Below are 16,404 nucleotides of genomic sequence, written 5' to 3'. Positions count from 1 at the left end.
TATGAATTCTGGTTGTGATTACTGACTGCGAACTTATTTCACATGGTGAAAAGTGCTCAAAAATGTTTTAGTAATATTACTCTACTGTGTGTGTATAACGACCTCAAAATGGCTTTTAAGAAGCATGCTTACGAAGGGGAATTCAAACTCTATCAGTCACACAGTAGAACATGAAAACAGAGCAGCTGTAGATATTGAGAATATGTGTGCGGTCATTCCAATACAAGCCTTGATAGGAGATCAGAAGCTGGCAACAGGTTGCCAGAAAGAACTGAACCCCTTCGCATCAACTAAATCTCAGGAACCACATTCAAGTACTTAAGAGGGTGGCTTATGACTCTGAGTTTAAACCATTCTGGTCGTGTCGAAAACTTTCTAAATTTTGGGAAGATGATATATAAAAGATAGAACAGACTATAGGCTTTAAATAAAAACAATGGCCTGTCATAACATTTTATTTTATTTAAGAGACCTACCCGAAGAATTAACAAGCAATGACAAATATCTCCTGAAGATTCTTACTGCTGCAGCAAAAAAAAGCAATTACTCGTAAGTGGCTCTGTACTGACTAGGGATGGGTATCATTTAGGTTTTATCCAATACCGGTGCCAAACCGGTACTTTTGAAACGGTGCCGGTGCTTAAACGGTGCTCAAACCGGTGCTTAAAGAATGGAGAACACAAAATTGGTCCAAAAACCTCTCATGTTTAGCTGTTTTTTTGTAAAAAGATAACAAAGTTAGCCTTTTCCGCAGCTATAGGGCATATATGGTATCACTCTTGGCTGGAAGCAGTGCTTAAACAATGGAAAAAACACAAACTTTGTCCAAAAACCTCTCATGTTTAACTGTTTTCCACTTTTTCTTTGGTCATTTTAACTGATAACAGGTACCACACCCGCAGTAAATGTGCACAGTGTGTGAGGTCTCGCAGCAAGCTATCAAACACGGCGCATTTCTCGGCTTTAAAAAAAAACGCTATGCGTCGCCAGGTGTTTCATCAGATTCAAGGTGTTACCTCCTTTGACAGTATCACAGTATCAGCTTAAAGCACTTGTTGCAGGCTGCTGAGTTTGGATATTTTGCTGTGAAGTACAGCCAGACTTTTGATCGCTTCGCCTTGGGCATTTTTAATCTGTAGCTCTGCTCTAAAAGAACGTACGTACCTGGGCCCGCCTACTATCCTCGGAAATGTAAAATGATTGGCTAGAATTGGCTCAGGAAAAAAAAAGCACCGAAATAAAGCACCGAAATGTGCGCTGCCTTTCGGTCTGATTACTACCGTTTATGTCAGAACCGGTGCTATCATGGCACCGGACACCGGTACCCATCCCTAGTACTGACCCCCCTGTTCTGGACGATTGGTTGAGCGTTGTTGAGGAGATTCACAAAATGGAAAAACTTACCTTTTTGTTAAGGTTGCAAGCTAATATTTATACCATAAGATGGGACAAGTGGTTGAAATCTATCCAAAATTAGAAGGTTTTTTTTGTTTGTTTGTTTGTTTTTTATTTATTTAATAGGGATGCACCGATACCGGTATCTGGTATCGGCCTCGATACCACATTTTCTAAAGTACTCGTACTCATTAGAAGTCCCCCGATACCGGGGACCGATACCACGGTCTGAGACCTGTCTATGTTTGAGCGGCATGTAAGGGGTTAATCACATGCCCCAGCTGCAGCTCAGAGCGGGGAGAAGGCAAGGCGAGACATGTCAGCCGTGTGGAACTATTTCGAAGTGAACGAAGACGCGAAAACAAAGGCGGACTGCAAATTGTGCTCAGGGAAATTGTCCAGATGAGGCTCAAAAGGTAGCGCATTTAACACAAGTAATTTAATCAAGCACCTAAAATCCCAACAAGACAACAAGTACAAAGAGTTTACCCACGCTTATTTACCCATGCTTATTAGCACAGAGGAGCATAGCTGATGCTATAGCAGTGGGACGGAAAATAGTTGGGCATTTTAAACATTCCACCTTAGCCTACTCCCGCCTCAAGGACATTCAGGGACAGCTCAACCAGCCAATAAAGAGACTGCAGCAGGACGTACAGACACGCTGGAACAGCACGTATTACATGCTCCAGTCCCTCATACAGCAAAAGCGAGTGCTGGGGGTGTATGTGTCCGAGCATGAACTCCCTGACTATCTCACCGCTCACCAATGGGCTCTTATGGAGACGAGGACGAGGACCACGGCGCCAAGACAATGAAAGCAACCTTACTGGCAGCTGTCAAGAAGCGCTTCAGTGACGTCGAGACCAACTCACTGTACTTCATCTCCACCATACCTGACCTAAGGTAAAGTCTGTGTGATATAGGTATTCTTCTGTATGCCTTTCCTAGGCTGCTCTTACATCTGTAGATGTGCTGTCAATTCTTGAATATAAGGTCTTGTTCTCACTACCAGAATTGCTTTGTGGGAAAAAGCTATGCTTTTCAGTCGACTGCTTGTTTTGTTATTGTTGTTTTGGTTGTTTGTTGTTTTCCTTTTCTGTTGTAGAAAATATGTAAAACCTTTATTAAAAACTAAGTAATAAAAAAGGAAAATAGAGCAGCTGTGAGAGAATTTAACACTAATGAATCAACGGTACAGAAGTGGAGGAAGCAAGAAGAATGAGTTGAGTAAAGTTTGATTTGTTTGACTGGTTTTGCTTGATGTGCCTTACAGTCCGGTGTGCCTTATGGTCCAAATAAAATACAGTAACTTATCTTTCTTGTAGAAATGTGCTCCAAATCAAGAACTTTGTGCTGACAAGATTGTTATTTAATCATTTACAAATCAGTATTTTCTGTAGGGACAATAATGCTTTTAAAATAGTGAACATGTAATGCTGTGGTGTTAAGTATACAGTTGAAAAATTTGGATGCACTTAAGAAAAACAGGCGCACCAGTGAAACCGTGGCAGAATGTCAGTCATAGACCTCCTGACAGACCGGACAGCAGAGATCCTCCTCTGATCTGGAAGCCATTGAGTCTGTGAGTGAAGCTGAAAACAGCAGACAGGAAGTACAGTCAGTCCTGGCTCCCCTCCCTCCTCTACTACCTTCACTGAAACTTCCTTTCAGTCGTGTTTTTGCTCAAACTCACATTCAGTGTGTGGAGCGTCAGCAGCTTGAAGCAGCAGTGTTGGAGTTTTCCACTTTTCTCTCCTGTAGCTGGACTCACTCAGTGGAAGCTGCTAGTTTGGTCTGAACTCAGTCTGATCGTCTGCGCGTCTCTCTGGACTGTGGATTTTCACTCGACTGTCTCTCACAGATGCGGTTGTTTCACCCACAATGTGGTTGTGCTTCATTCCAGAGCTTAGATGTTTAACTAACATCTGCTGTAAGACAAGTTAGAACATGCAAACTTATAGGAAGCTCAAAAATAAAGTGTCATTCTGTGGTGTGATGTTTATTCTGCAGCAGCTACTACTAGGATTGTCTCACATTGACGCACAATGGTGGACTCTCTTTCTATCTCAAGCTGTCGTTCAGCCTTTAGGACCCTTGAAATAATACACAGTTCTCTGTATGTATTATTTTTTCTTTGTGTATTATTGTAGGGTCTACCTTAAAATTGAAAGTACCTTGAGGTGACCGTTGTTGTGATTTGGTGCTGTATAATTGAAATTGAAATGAATAGATATTTCTGTTCTCAGTGAAAATGCTCGTGCTTTCCTACTGGATTAAAATATTAGATTATTTTCCAAATATACTGACAGCCCTTCAGTGAGACACAATAGTTAAATAAAACGGTCCAGTTATGAAGCTTATCTTCAGTCTCAGGCAAAAAGATTTGCTCAGTAACAAATAAAACAGAAAAATAATATACAAGTTGGAAATCATCTAGATGAATTATATCTGATGTTTCACTTCCACTGAGTGACGAAGCCTAGAGGGGGTTTCTGACATCAGGCTCAGACATATCCAAAAAATGTTAAAATCAACACTAATCATTTTTTTCAATTCATTTTTAAGTTAACAATAATTTATCAATTACTTAATAAATAATATTAATACTTGAAATAATTATAATAATTTTATTACTATTGGTCCCTGCAAAGCCTCACATGTTGAAAATCAAAGTTGATGGTGACAATAAACAAAATATTTGAAAGCTAGTAAATATGATGAAACACTACAGCTATGTCAACTCAGTGGGACATAAACTTCATGGAAAAAAATTAAATATCTGTAAAATTGTATAATATATTAATTGTATTTTTAATACAATATATGCCTGTAATTTTACAGTCAACAGAGAAGGGATAAAAACTATACTTTATAAATATTTTATATATACATGATACAATATATAAATTCTACAATGGCACTCACTCACTTTCTCTCTCACACACACAAAAGAAGATTGTTGATTTGTGTGGCTGGGCTTCTCCATATTTTTCTGCTGCAGGTGCTGTGTTTTGTTTTTTTGTTTTGGTGCATTTCTTCTAACGGATGCAACAGTTTGTGATACTGCGTGCTTTTTAAATTTCTTTTTTCCTGCCTGTCAGCTTAGACATGGTCATTCGACACATATGCTGTAATAACTGAAATAACAGTAATAGAAATTAATAAATAAACAGACAAAAGAAACACAAACAAAAGAAGCCTAAAGAGAATTTATAAAGCTCATCTCGGAAATGTGTTTGGCATTTTGATCTTAATCCTGATTGCAAAAGCTGTCATACAAGACAGGGTTAATTTTGCCTTATTGCATTAAATTGTAAATATGCATTTAGAGCAGCAATCTAGAACAGGGGTCCCCAACCCCAAAACGGTTTTGTCCAGACCACAAAGCTTTTTCTTCTTTACTATATAGTTAGATATTTTATTCCTACCAGCTGCTGTGGCTGACTTTTGAAAAGGTGCGATGGGCAGTAATGTTGGGCTTTCTGGTCCACACTCCAAGCCAGCTGGAGGCGGTATTGTGCCACCAACCACCAAAACAATGGCAAAGAAGAACAACCTACGCAGGCCCTTTAACATTGGTTGCTAAGTTACTATCTTGGGAGCTTGCGCTTGCTGACGGTACAACGATGACTTGGTGGAGCACAGATGAGTGAGTAAAACAAGATGTCTTTGCCAAAAATATGTAAAGTGGACTATGAAAATCGGACATTTAAAGATGAATAGACAAAATTTGCTCACAGCTGGCTAATGAACATTTGCATTCAAGCTTAAAGGGAACCCCGTGTATTAACACATGTTTGCACTAAAATATGCACTGTGCTTTCAATAACATATATGTGGTATTAAAATACACTAAATGTTTTCCTTTGAAGCACATTTATATAAAACCAATTTACCAGTAGGCCGATATTGTTATTTGCTTCTCAATGCACTCTGGGTAGTGACGCCATACGGTTGCACCGCATGGAGTTCACAGTTACTGGAAATGGCTACTGTTCAACCTTTCCAGTTTGAACCAGAGCAACCTGAGAGAGCGAATGAAAATAGTCAACCAGCACTTAGTTTAGATGAAGATGAAAACAATCCGTCACACGAGGACGCAAGAATGAGGGAAAACTACTGGTGTCTATGCGGCTACTGCTTGCCAATGTCGTGCTTAGTTTGGTAGTATACTACCTGCATGTCTGTGAAGGTTCTCCATCATCCAGGTCATCGTAGACTAAGGAGCTTGGAAAGAAAAGCGTCTGGACTTCTTTAAGTTGCTTGAAGACGTTTCACCTCTCATCCGAGAAGCTTCTTCAGTTCTAAGGTCAAATGGTGGAGAGTCCCAGATTTAAACCCAGTGGGAGTTTCCCCCTAAAGAGGGACAAAAGGACCCTCTAATGATCCTCTAATCACCTGAGCCAAGGTGTGAAAATGGGTGTGGGTCCCAATCAGCCAGGGTTTCGGGTGAGCTCATTGTGAAACCTGGCCCCACCCTATCATGTGATTTCCTTGTGAGGTCAGATGGCTCAGGATGTGAGTGGGCGTTAAGGCGTCTGGGAAGGGATCTCAAAACTGGATTATAGATGGCAGACAGAGGCGGTGGTTTACGACACCAACTGTCAACTCAAAAAGTAAAATTGATTAATTTTTTTCTTATCCAAAACTTACAACTGCGGTCCAAAAACATTCACCTGAACAGAATCAATGTTTTGGGGTCAACTTGGATGAGTGACTAAATGTTTCCCCTATTGAAAACGTTACATTCAGGTTTTTGGGATTCCCTTAACTGAATGATTGACCATGCATCAAGATATAAAACTACAGCAGGTCCAATGGCAGGAAGCAACTTTAGATATGAAATAATCCTGAAGCGATCTGCTGCACTGACACCTTCACGGGTGATCTTTTCACGTCATCCATAAGGAGAATGTATGGAAATATCCTGTGAGTAAGAACGACAGCTTTCCTGTGTTCCAGTCCAGATTCACTCTGATCCTCTGGAACCTCTTCTGTTGTATCAAATCAGTTTCTGATGAGCTATATCTTATGGGCCCTCCAATCAAGCATCTCGCATGAGCATGAGATAGAGACCAGACTAGCCCATTCTTCAATCTCCATTCGCTGTTAGAATGGCCAGGATACTCTCAGAATCCTATCCACTTTCAGAGTTTTAGAGACACTCATCGATGTGGAAGACTGCACAGTGCAATCTGTGTCAGACTCCTGATCTAAGCTCACACCTTCTTCAAATGAGTCCTGCAACTTGGTGAGACAGAGGCTAAATGACCATCTCTAAAGTCTCTTTTGTATTCAATGTCACTTTATGTATCTCCTTCTCCTTCTCTGGTCTCTGAAGAAAAAACGCCTCAGCCAAGCTGCGTGCTTATGCTTTGCAGTGAAAGCAGCCAGGTGCATGCACACACTAACATTTGATCAACTGATCCCTGATTCCGATTGACACCCTTTATACTGTTCCAAATGCTTATCTCCAAGGCTGAAGTCAGACGGCAGGTCTAAGTCCCAGCGCTGGATCTGGGGCGATCGTGGCTCAACAGCTGAAGTTGAGTTCGCCTTGTAATCGGAAGGTTGCCAGTTCGAGCCCTGGCTTGGACAGTCTCGGTCGTTGTGTCCTTGGGCAAGACACTTCCCCTGTTGCCTACTGGTGGTGGTCAGAGGGCCTGGTGGCATCAGTATCCGGCAGCCTCGCCTCTGTCAGTGCGCCCCAGGGTTACTGTGGCTACCATGTAGCTCACCATCACCAGTGTGTGAATGTGTGGATGACTGGATGTGTAAAGCGCTTTGGGGTCCTTAGGGACTAGTAAAGCGCTATACAAATACAGGCAATTTACCATTAATAGCACTTGGCTGGATGCCCGTGGCTACTTTAGCTCACCTCTCACCCACCCCAGTTGCTTGTCATGTGGTTTATGGTGTTGTAATATGAATATGTGTGTTGTGTCATAATGTTAAAAGATGCAAAATTACACACACACATACATATACAATTAACAATTTAATTACTGGTATCTAAAAACAGACAATTTTGATAAAATTATTCTAAAGTCACATATGTCTACGCCTGTAATGTTTCATACCATTTATTTTTTTCACATACAATTACATTTTGTTCCCTGTATTTCCTTTTATGTACAGCAGGACAACCGAACAGTGAACCTAGTACAATACTACAACAAAATTGGAAACTGTCCATCTTTGGCAGTGCGCACAACACAAAGCAAGACAACACAACACAGTAACTTAACTTAAAGTGGATTTTTTAAGGTGCAAGAAATGTATAAGCAAATGAATGATTTAATAAATAAAAAGAATGTGTGTTTTTTATTGCACATTGTTATAATTATCAGTATTATATTATTATTATTATTATTGTTATTATTGCCCCCCAAAAAGTGCAGGTAGGTAGCCGGTCCGGTCAGCTGTTTGCATTAATTAGGGCTATTGCCCTGTTGTAAAAGTTGTCCTTTAATCTGTTTGTTCGCGACCTCATCAGCCTGACTCTCCTGCCAGATGGCAGCAGCTTAGGCTATGTCCACACGTACACGGGTATTTTTGAAAACTGACATTTTTCTATGCGTTTGCTTCTTTCGTCCACACATAAATGGCGTTTTTGGTCACTGAAAACGGAGATTTTTTAAAACTCCTGCCTGGGTGAAGATTTTTGAAAAAATTTTTGCATTTACGTGTGGACGAGGAAAACGGAGAAAACGCAGTGTCAAAGGTGTGCACCCTTTTTGGCGTCACTGTGCACCACGTTATTGTTTCAGTGAAATGAATTTCTACAATGGGGGACTTAGACAAAATACTGTTACTGTTAATTGTACTCTCTGTACTGTTTCAATGCTTAAATATACACACACAGGACTCGGTTCTGCTTCTATGCGCCATCTTTGTTTACTAGTTCTCACCCAGGCTTTGAGACTTCTGATTGGCCAACATTTCTACAGGTTAGGAATATATCGCCACCTGTTGATTTGGCATGTTCCTAGCAGCGTTTTCCTTAATTTTTGCGTTTATGTGTGGACGGGATTATTTTTAAAAACGGAAAGTCTCCGTTTTCAAAAATACCCGTGTACGTGTGGACGTAGCCTTAATCACCCAGTGTCCCGGGTGTGTACAGTCCCGTAGGATGCTGCATGCCCTCTTGAGACAGCCAGTGTTGTGCAGATTGTTCAAGGATTGAAGAGGCTGTCCAATGATTTTTCGGGACACATTCATGAACCTCTGAAGTGCCTTTTTTTGTGCCGTGGTGCAGCTGGAGAACCACACACAGTTGTATGGTGGGAAGAAACACAGTCATGTGTGTACAGGGTATACAGTAGGGAACTTACTACACAGCCTTGTGGAGAGCCGGTTTTAAGGCTAAGGGCAGAGGAAAGATGAGGTCCCACTCTAACTTTCTGTACATGGTCTGAGAGAAAGTCTCTGATCTAGCGGCACGTTGTAGAAGGAAGTCCGATATCCAACAGTTTTACTATTAGTTTGTCCAGGACTATCTTATTAGAAGTAGAGCTAAAGTCAACAAAGAGCAGCCTAGTGTAACGACCGCCATTGTAGCAATGGCGTTTTCAGTTGATCTGTTAGCAAAATATTTTCATTGTCTTTCATTTTACATTATGTAAATACATATTCTTATGAAAAAATATTTTTAAAATAAAAAGAAAAACACTTTTTAAATATACTGTAATCCTTATATGCAGTGTTGGGAAGGTTACTTTTAAAACATAGTCCACTACAGATTACAGAATACATGCCCCGAATACTTTGAATTACTTAGTATATTATCATGCTTTTTACAACTACATCTACATAAATGTACTATTGCTGTGTGATTTATTACTGTTACTGAAGGTCCGCGGCTCCGAACCGTAGTAAAGGGACCTCTGGCTAATGCGTCGGGTTCATGTCGGGCTCGTAGCCAAAAACTAGCTTTACTTTGTTGTCTGGGTCAATTTTGCTAGTGAGAGACAGAGAGAGGCGTTGAAAGGCTGCTCCAACGGAACTTATTGTTTCGGAGGAAAACACGAACACAGTGTACAGTCGAGTCTTAATAGCTTACTTACAGCTGGGCTCGTCAGGCACTCTTCTTGGCTGAAGTGGTTATTATTATATTTACATGCTTCCATTTCCCGTTTCTGCTCGATGACAACTGCTACTTTTCCACTCTCCTTTTTCTCCCTCCTCTACCTCACAGACAGATAAAGAGTATGGCACTATATTCTCCCTGCAGCACGGACTACACTGCCCATAAGGCTACATTCTTTAGGGCTATGCCTGTAGGATTCTGCCTATTAGCTTAGCACAACAACAACAACAAAAAGGCGCTCTCTCACCCAGGAAATACAGAGAGAGCGTCACCCTGTAACCATGGCAACCATAACATCATAATATGAAACAGGAAAATACCGCAGAGTAATCCATTTATTTCAACAAAGTAACTGTATTCTAAATACCATCTTTTTAAATGGTAACTGTAACAGAATACAGTTACTCAGATTTTGTATTTTAAATACGTAACGGCGGCACATGTTTTCCGTTACTTCTTTTTTTTTTTGCAAAGCACAAAAGAAATAAACTGAATATTTATATTTGGATTAATATGCCCTTTTCTTTCACATTATAAAATAAACCAAACACTGCACGGTTTACAAACATAAACTATTCAGGTTTTCTTTTCAAGCCAAATCTGTTACAAATGGCCAAAAAGGCTTGGAATCAGGGCCTATATTTTTACATGTTCTTTTATTAGTAGTAGTAGTAGTATTAATAATAATAATCTTTCAATATTTTTGAAATGACTTTTTAATCTTACTGACAAATATAAAGTTTAATTGAATCCTGGTTGTCTGCTACATATCCCTGCTATATATTTTTATTCATATCATTTAATGTGGCAGGAGTTAGATTTGTTCACATTAACCATTTATCATTTTTTCATCTGAGGTTTGTATTCACTCTCTGAGTAACAACTCAAGCTGATTTCTAACCCTGTGCTGAGTTTTCACTTTTTAAATCATTTTTAAATACATTCAAATGTGAGCTTTCTTTTAGACTGGGTGTATTATTACATCTGGACCCAATGTACAACTCACTGACAGGAAATAACATTTGAAATATAATCATCCCTAACTCATCTGCTCCATGACACTGACACCTTTAACGGCAACACTTTCACTTCTTCACGAGTGCGAATATATGGAAACATCTTCTCAGTGAAAGTGCTTCTGAAGGTGTGTATGTGTGTGTTAGTATCAGGATCAGAGAACGACAGCTTTCCTCTGTTCCAGTTCAGATTCACTCTGATCCTCTGGAGCTTCGTCTTTACTGAGAGAGCAGTGGGTGGAGCTGATGGTGAATATGCTGAGTATTTACTTTCAAATAACTCTATTCTCCATAATTCAGACCATAACTCTTTCTTCCTCCCCATAGACTTCGTCAACACACCTAGGTCCCAATATGTACTGTCTCCAACCTCAACATCCCAGCTGTGAGTCCCTGAGTTAAAGCCCTCAGAGCCCAGGACAGAGTAAAACCAATCAAACCTCTCTGGATTATCGGGAAGCTGCTGCCTCTCTCCTCCTCTCACACTGGTCATTTCTTCAGAGAGGATGAGGTTTGAATTTGCAGTGTTTGGGTCCAGAATGAGAGGAGTGTAGGAGACCATGTACTTCATGTTGTTCCAGATGTTGAAGGTCAGGTTGCCCAGGTGTTTGGCCTGGTCTATCAGAGCTCTTGAGGGCAGCTGTGGATCATCCAGCAGGGGGCAGCGCTGGACTCTTTCCACTGCAGCCTTGTAGTTGTGCAGGAATGAGACGTCTTCAGCTCTCAGCTCCTCCTCTGTGGCTCTGACTGTGTCTGAAAGAGCTGCTATCTCTCTGCTCAGAGCCTCCATCTTCTCCTTCATCATCCCACTCTTCTGCTCCTCTTCCTCCCTCAGTGCAGCCAGCCTGGCCTCCTCTTCCTCTGCTAGAAACTGGTGAATCTTCTTAAACTGCTCCTTAATCTGCCTCTCTGTGTGTCGGGCCTGGATCTTAATGTGTTCTGCTGTTTGATCAAACTTCACTTGAACTTCTTCACAAACCTTTAACTTCTCCTTTAAGGGCTCCAGAGTTTCCTGAAGTTCCTTCTTGTGTTGTCGTGCAGCTTCATCGATGGGTGTGAATCTGTGCTTGGTGTGTTGTGCTAAAACACAGCAAACGAGACACAGAGTCTGCTGATGGTCCAGACAGAAGATTTTGAGCTCCTCAGAGTGCAGACTACAGAGAGTCCCTGAAGTTTCCTGGTCTCTCTCCTGTAAGAACATAGTAATGTGAGTTCTTAATTTTTTGCTCATTTTCTTGTAGAATTATTTTTAATTGTTTGCTAAATTGTTTTGTTCAGACACATTGCAGGGTCTACCTTTTGTTATAAGGTAGACCCTGCAATAAAACAACAGAGAAAAACACAACAATCATAGACCCCTTATGAGAAAGCGCTTCGGCAAAAGTGGGAAGTTAAAAATCTATTTTAACAGGAAGAAACCTCCAGCAGAACCAGGCTCAGGGAAGGGTGTTAATCTGCTGCGACTGACTGGTCTGAGGGTGATTATTCACCCAGAGAATAATCATAAGTTATAATTCGGTACAGAGAAGTGTATAAACGAGCCCGTTCTCACTCCCGAGGCGTAACATCCGGACGTTTTGTCACATCCCGCGGCATTCCTGAGGAACGCGAAAGGTGACCTTCCACGTTGTTATGGTACGCACCGGGTTCCAGCCCTGTATTGCAGCCCTAAACCTAACCTTATCCCTAAGCCTAACCATAACCTTATGTCTAACCTTACCATAACCTTATTCCTAACCTTAACCAGCACTTTAATGACATGAAATAGTGTTTTCCCAAGCGATTTTAAGGAAAAGAGCAAAGATGTGTAGATTGAGTCCAAACGGTTCTCATGTGTCCTCACTTTTCCGATGTCGTCACGCAGGAACGCGTTGGGTGCCCGAAAACATAATATGTTGACGATTTGTCACCTAGCATAAAATGTTACGCTTTGGGAGTGAGAACGTGTTGGTATAAACACATAGTGAACACACCCTGGGCCATCTGACTACAGTAAATCACCTAATACAATGGGGCTAGGTTTCACAATGAGTTCCCTCAAAACTTTGGCTGATTGTGACCCCCACCTTTTTTCACCCTTGGCTTGTGTGATTAGGTAGAAGATCGTGGGGCCACCATAAATATACTTTTATTTATTCACTCCACATAAAATGTAATAAATAAATCATATAATACAAAAACCAACTATTCACAGTTCAACTTTTAACTATTTAAATTTTCAGCTTTTTCCTTTTAAAACAAATTTAAAGTGAAACAACACAAAACACTGCAAACCACAACACAATTAAATATAAATTAAAATATGAAAACAAAAAGAAGATGCATATTCTCTGTCATATGGGCCTGCATGAACAAACTTTCTGAATCCTTTATCATCTGCAACTGAAATAGTTGTGGATGATTACTATACCTTTCTAATGTGACGTTGTTGTCCCTGGCTCTCTTTCTCTCTCTCTCCCTGCTGCTCTGTTCCTGTGCTACTGAGAGTGTAACTACCGCCCCTCCCCCCTCTGCCCAGCGCAAAGCACAAGCTGCTAAATGTTACCATTGTATTAGTTATATAAACCTTGTTAAAACATTCCTTCCGCCTTCACTCTGGATTACTGCTCTTGGGTTCATTTCAAGTTTCTGGCCTCCGGGCCCCTGTGACAGTAATACTTAGTACATGATGGGAATCCCCCAGCAGCCTACACCTACTGCACCACAACTAATGGACAATTTAGGGAATTTCATCTCTCATCAAAGAAGCTTCTTGAGTCCTAAGAGCAATTGGTGAGCAGTCACAGATTTTAAGCCCTTTGGGATTTTCCCCAAAAGGGACACTCCCACACTCCGCTACTGATTCTCTACATAATCACATGAGCCAATGTGTTAAAACAGATGTAGGTCACAATCAGCCAAGGTTTTGGGTGAATCCATTGTGAAAGCTAACCCCACCCTATCATGTGATACTTTGGTCAAATGGCCAAGGATGTGAATGGGCATTAAGGCGTCTGGGAAGGGATCTCAAAACTGGATTATAGATGGCAGACAGCTGAATGTTGGAATCATTTTGGACAGAGAAGACAGATGGTTTAAAAGACTAGTGAAAGAAGTCATCTATGTCCACTGTTAACGACCATGTTTGAACAGAGGCGGTGGCTTATGACACCGACTGTCTGTTGTGTAGCTGTTTTCAAATACATTGATATTTATTTACTCTTTTTCTTCAACTCTCTTGTAATTGCTTCTTCCAAACCATCAATATGTATTTTAGACCCCATTCCAACAAGACTGCTCAAAGAAGTCCTACCATTAATTAATTTCAATTTTAAATATTATCAATCTATCTCTATTAATAGGTGACATACATGGCTAACCTGCCATTTACGGGTATTTCAAGATCATGCTAAAGAACCTCAGTAAAGGTTGCCAGCAGTAAGCAGAATTCAAGGTTCCATTAATCATGACAAGTTATCCAGGTCCCGAAACACTTCTCTTCTCTTGGCTTATCTTTCTCCCTCTTCCTTATCTTTCCTGCTTGGCTTCTCATGTCTTGTATAGTCTTGCTTATTCTCTAACCCTAAGAGACTCTCCCACACTTGTTCTCTAAAACCAAAAGAAGAATTATTCCGATTGTCCTGTGAAGACGTTTCCTGCCGGATACTCTATGGTCGGTTGTGTCATGTGTCTGGCGACACTCTCGATGGAGGACATTGAACGATGAGACCTGATGACCAGTGACGGACATTAGACTACTGTAAAATTGGATGCAGTTTGTTCACACTAACCAAAACAACTACCATCTTCATCTCATGCGGCCCCCCTGGCACCAGCTGGATGCTCAAGGCAAAAGCTGACAGGAATAACAATTCTCCCCTAGATAATAAGACTATTTGTTGTGACTCTCTCTCCCCTCATTCAAGGCCACCCGCGTCGACCGAAGATTGCTGACTTTTGCCTAACTGGGTGAAGGGAGTCACTTACTTTTTAAAATACCTTTTAAAATAGGGCCAGGCAGGTTTGGATAGCTTTTTTAAAAAAAAACCTTAATAAATGTATTGATTAAAAAACTGCAATGTGCATTTTCTCAAGTTAATTTTATCTAATATTAAAATATGAGTAGTTCTTTAAAGCCAGATTTACAAGTGGCTCATATATGTACTAACCTTTCTCTTTCCACTATCCCTTCAGACAGTCTTTATAGAAGCTGTAGCTACATAAAAGAACAATGGGAATACTGAAGACCTCCTGACATACCTGACAGCAGAGATCCTCCTCTGATCTGGAAGCCATTGAGTCTGTGAGTGAAGCTGAAAACAGCAGACAGGCAGTACAGTCAGTCCTGGCTCCCCTCCCTCCTCTACTACCTTCACTGAAACTTCCTTTGAGTCGTGTTTTTGCTCAAACTCACATTCAGTGTGTGGAGCGTCAGCAGCTTGAAGCAGCAGTGTTGGAGTTTTCCACTTTTCTCTCCTGTAGCTGGACTCACTCAGAGGAAGCTGCTAGTTTGGTCTGAACTCAGTCTGATCGTCTGTGTGTCTCTCTTTACTGTGGAACAACAACAGGGTAGAGACTCATTCAACTAGACCCACGTGTGTGTTTCATTCCAGAGCGTAGCGGTTTGTCTGCTGTAAGACACGTCAAAACATGTAAACTTTTAAGAAGCTAAGAACACAGAGTGTCCTTCAGTGGTGTAGTGTATATTCCACAGCAGCCACAGGCACAACTATGAGTTTGTTGTAGTGGGATATGTCACGCATTAACACACAAAGGTGGACTCTCTTTGTATCTCAAGCTGTCGTTCAGCCTTTAGGACCCTTGATGATCTTCTTTTTTGCTAATTTAATCAGAAATATTTAATCATGATGCTGTGAATCCTTTTAATAACAGAACAAAGTTTAAAACAGGCAAACCTTTTCTTTTCTCTAAGATATTTTTGTTTCCCCACCTTTTTTTTTGACTCTATGCACCAGCTGATGATCACTTACCTGTTCCTTATGCTTTAATGAAGCCACTACTAACCAGAGTGGTGGATCTTCACTGGATCGTTGAACTACTAACAGTTAGCGTAACATGGCGCTGATGCTTGTTGTCTTGTTGCCGTCATGATCCGGGTGAGTTTCGGTGTTTTCCACAGAGTCAGCAGTTCCACCTCTGGGAGGGGCCATTAATCTGTTGACATATAACACCAGCACTCTCCACTCCTCTTCGCCAGAGTCTCAGCTAACCAAAGTTATTGTAGGCCACAATAGTATTTGTGAACCTCTTAAGTGAATTGCATTGTCTTACCTTGTGATTCTCATTTATAGTAACTCTCCAGATGCAAACCTTCCCCAGAAAAGCTTCATTCGGAGGCAGGACTTCTAGACAGTTTTCTCAGCCGTGGCTTTGCTCGCCCTATGTGCCTGCCTGCCTCCCTGGCTCAGCTTCTGGAGTTCTGGATTCCTCCCCACTCACTCGGACAATTCTCCCCTCCATGCTACTCCTCCACCTGCAGCAAGTAAGCATCAAAGGAACACTCTAAACCACAGTCAGTCCGCATTTTCCTGGAACAATACCTGAACTTATCTTCTTTCCTTATCAGGGAATCCCCTTGAACCAGCCATCCAGTATGTCTACATCCTTTTTGGCCACAAAGTCATAGAACTGTCATTTTCACTGTCCAAGTTTCTCTGATTGCTTTCATAGCTCAGGTTGCATATGTACTTCACAGTTTTGCATTATTCATAGTTTATGTTCATTCCCACAGTTCACAGTTTACTTGTCTTGTACATTCACTTGTTTCTCTAAATAAATTTGGTTACTAAACGTTTAACAGTGCCTCCGTCTGTATCATACATTTGAGTCCTTTTTCTCTGAGTCGGCCTTAGGCCTAACAACTGCCTCTAGAAGCTGTCTCATTTGTGTGTGTGTGTGTGT

The 16,404-nt window shown here is 41.0% G+C and overlaps 1 protein-coding gene and 1 long non-coding RNA gene across 9 annotated transcripts in view; one reads left to right on the top strand and one right to left on the bottom strand.

Moving 5' to 3' along the window:
* The window catches only part of LOC100703578 (nuclear factor 7, ovary), a 972,198-nt gene extending 956,301 nt beyond the window's left edge, over positions 1 to 15,897 (bottom strand). The window contains exons 1-4 of one of the 8 annotated variants that reach the window (XR_002057886.2): positions 15,508 to 15,637; positions 14,897 to 15,033; positions 14,743 to 14,795; positions 11,356 to 11,692 (exon numbers count right to left, since the gene is read on the bottom strand). The gene's annotated coding sequence lies outside the window, so the exon portion shown is untranslated. Of the gene's footprint in view, positions 1 to 2,923; positions 2,991 to 11,355; positions 11,693 to 14,742; positions 14,796 to 14,896; positions 15,034 to 15,433; positions 15,453 to 15,473; positions 15,658 to 15,774 lie in introns of those variants that run through there. The other 7 variants (XR_002057884.2, XR_003219209.1, XR_002057885.2 and 4 more) reach the window with 7 other exon arrangements.
* Positions 1,520 to 16,300, top strand: LOC109196440 (uncharacterized). The gene is made up of 3 exons (XR_003219281.1): positions 1,520 to 2,301; positions 15,795 to 15,985; positions 16,070 to 16,300. It is a non-coding gene; the product is annotated as an uncharacterized LOC109196440 (long non-coding RNA).
* The last annotated feature ends 104 nt before the right edge of the window (positions 16,301 to 16,404 follow it).

Source organism: Oreochromis niloticus, linkage group LG3 (genome assembly GCF_001858045.2).
Source record: "Oreochromis niloticus isolate F11D_XX linkage group LG3, O_niloticus_UMD_NMBU, whole genome shotgun sequence".
Lineage (NCBI taxonomy): Eukaryota > Metazoa > Chordata > Actinopteri > Cichliformes > Cichlidae > Oreochromis > Oreochromis niloticus.
This window is presented reverse-complemented; position numbering and strand designations above follow the sequence as displayed.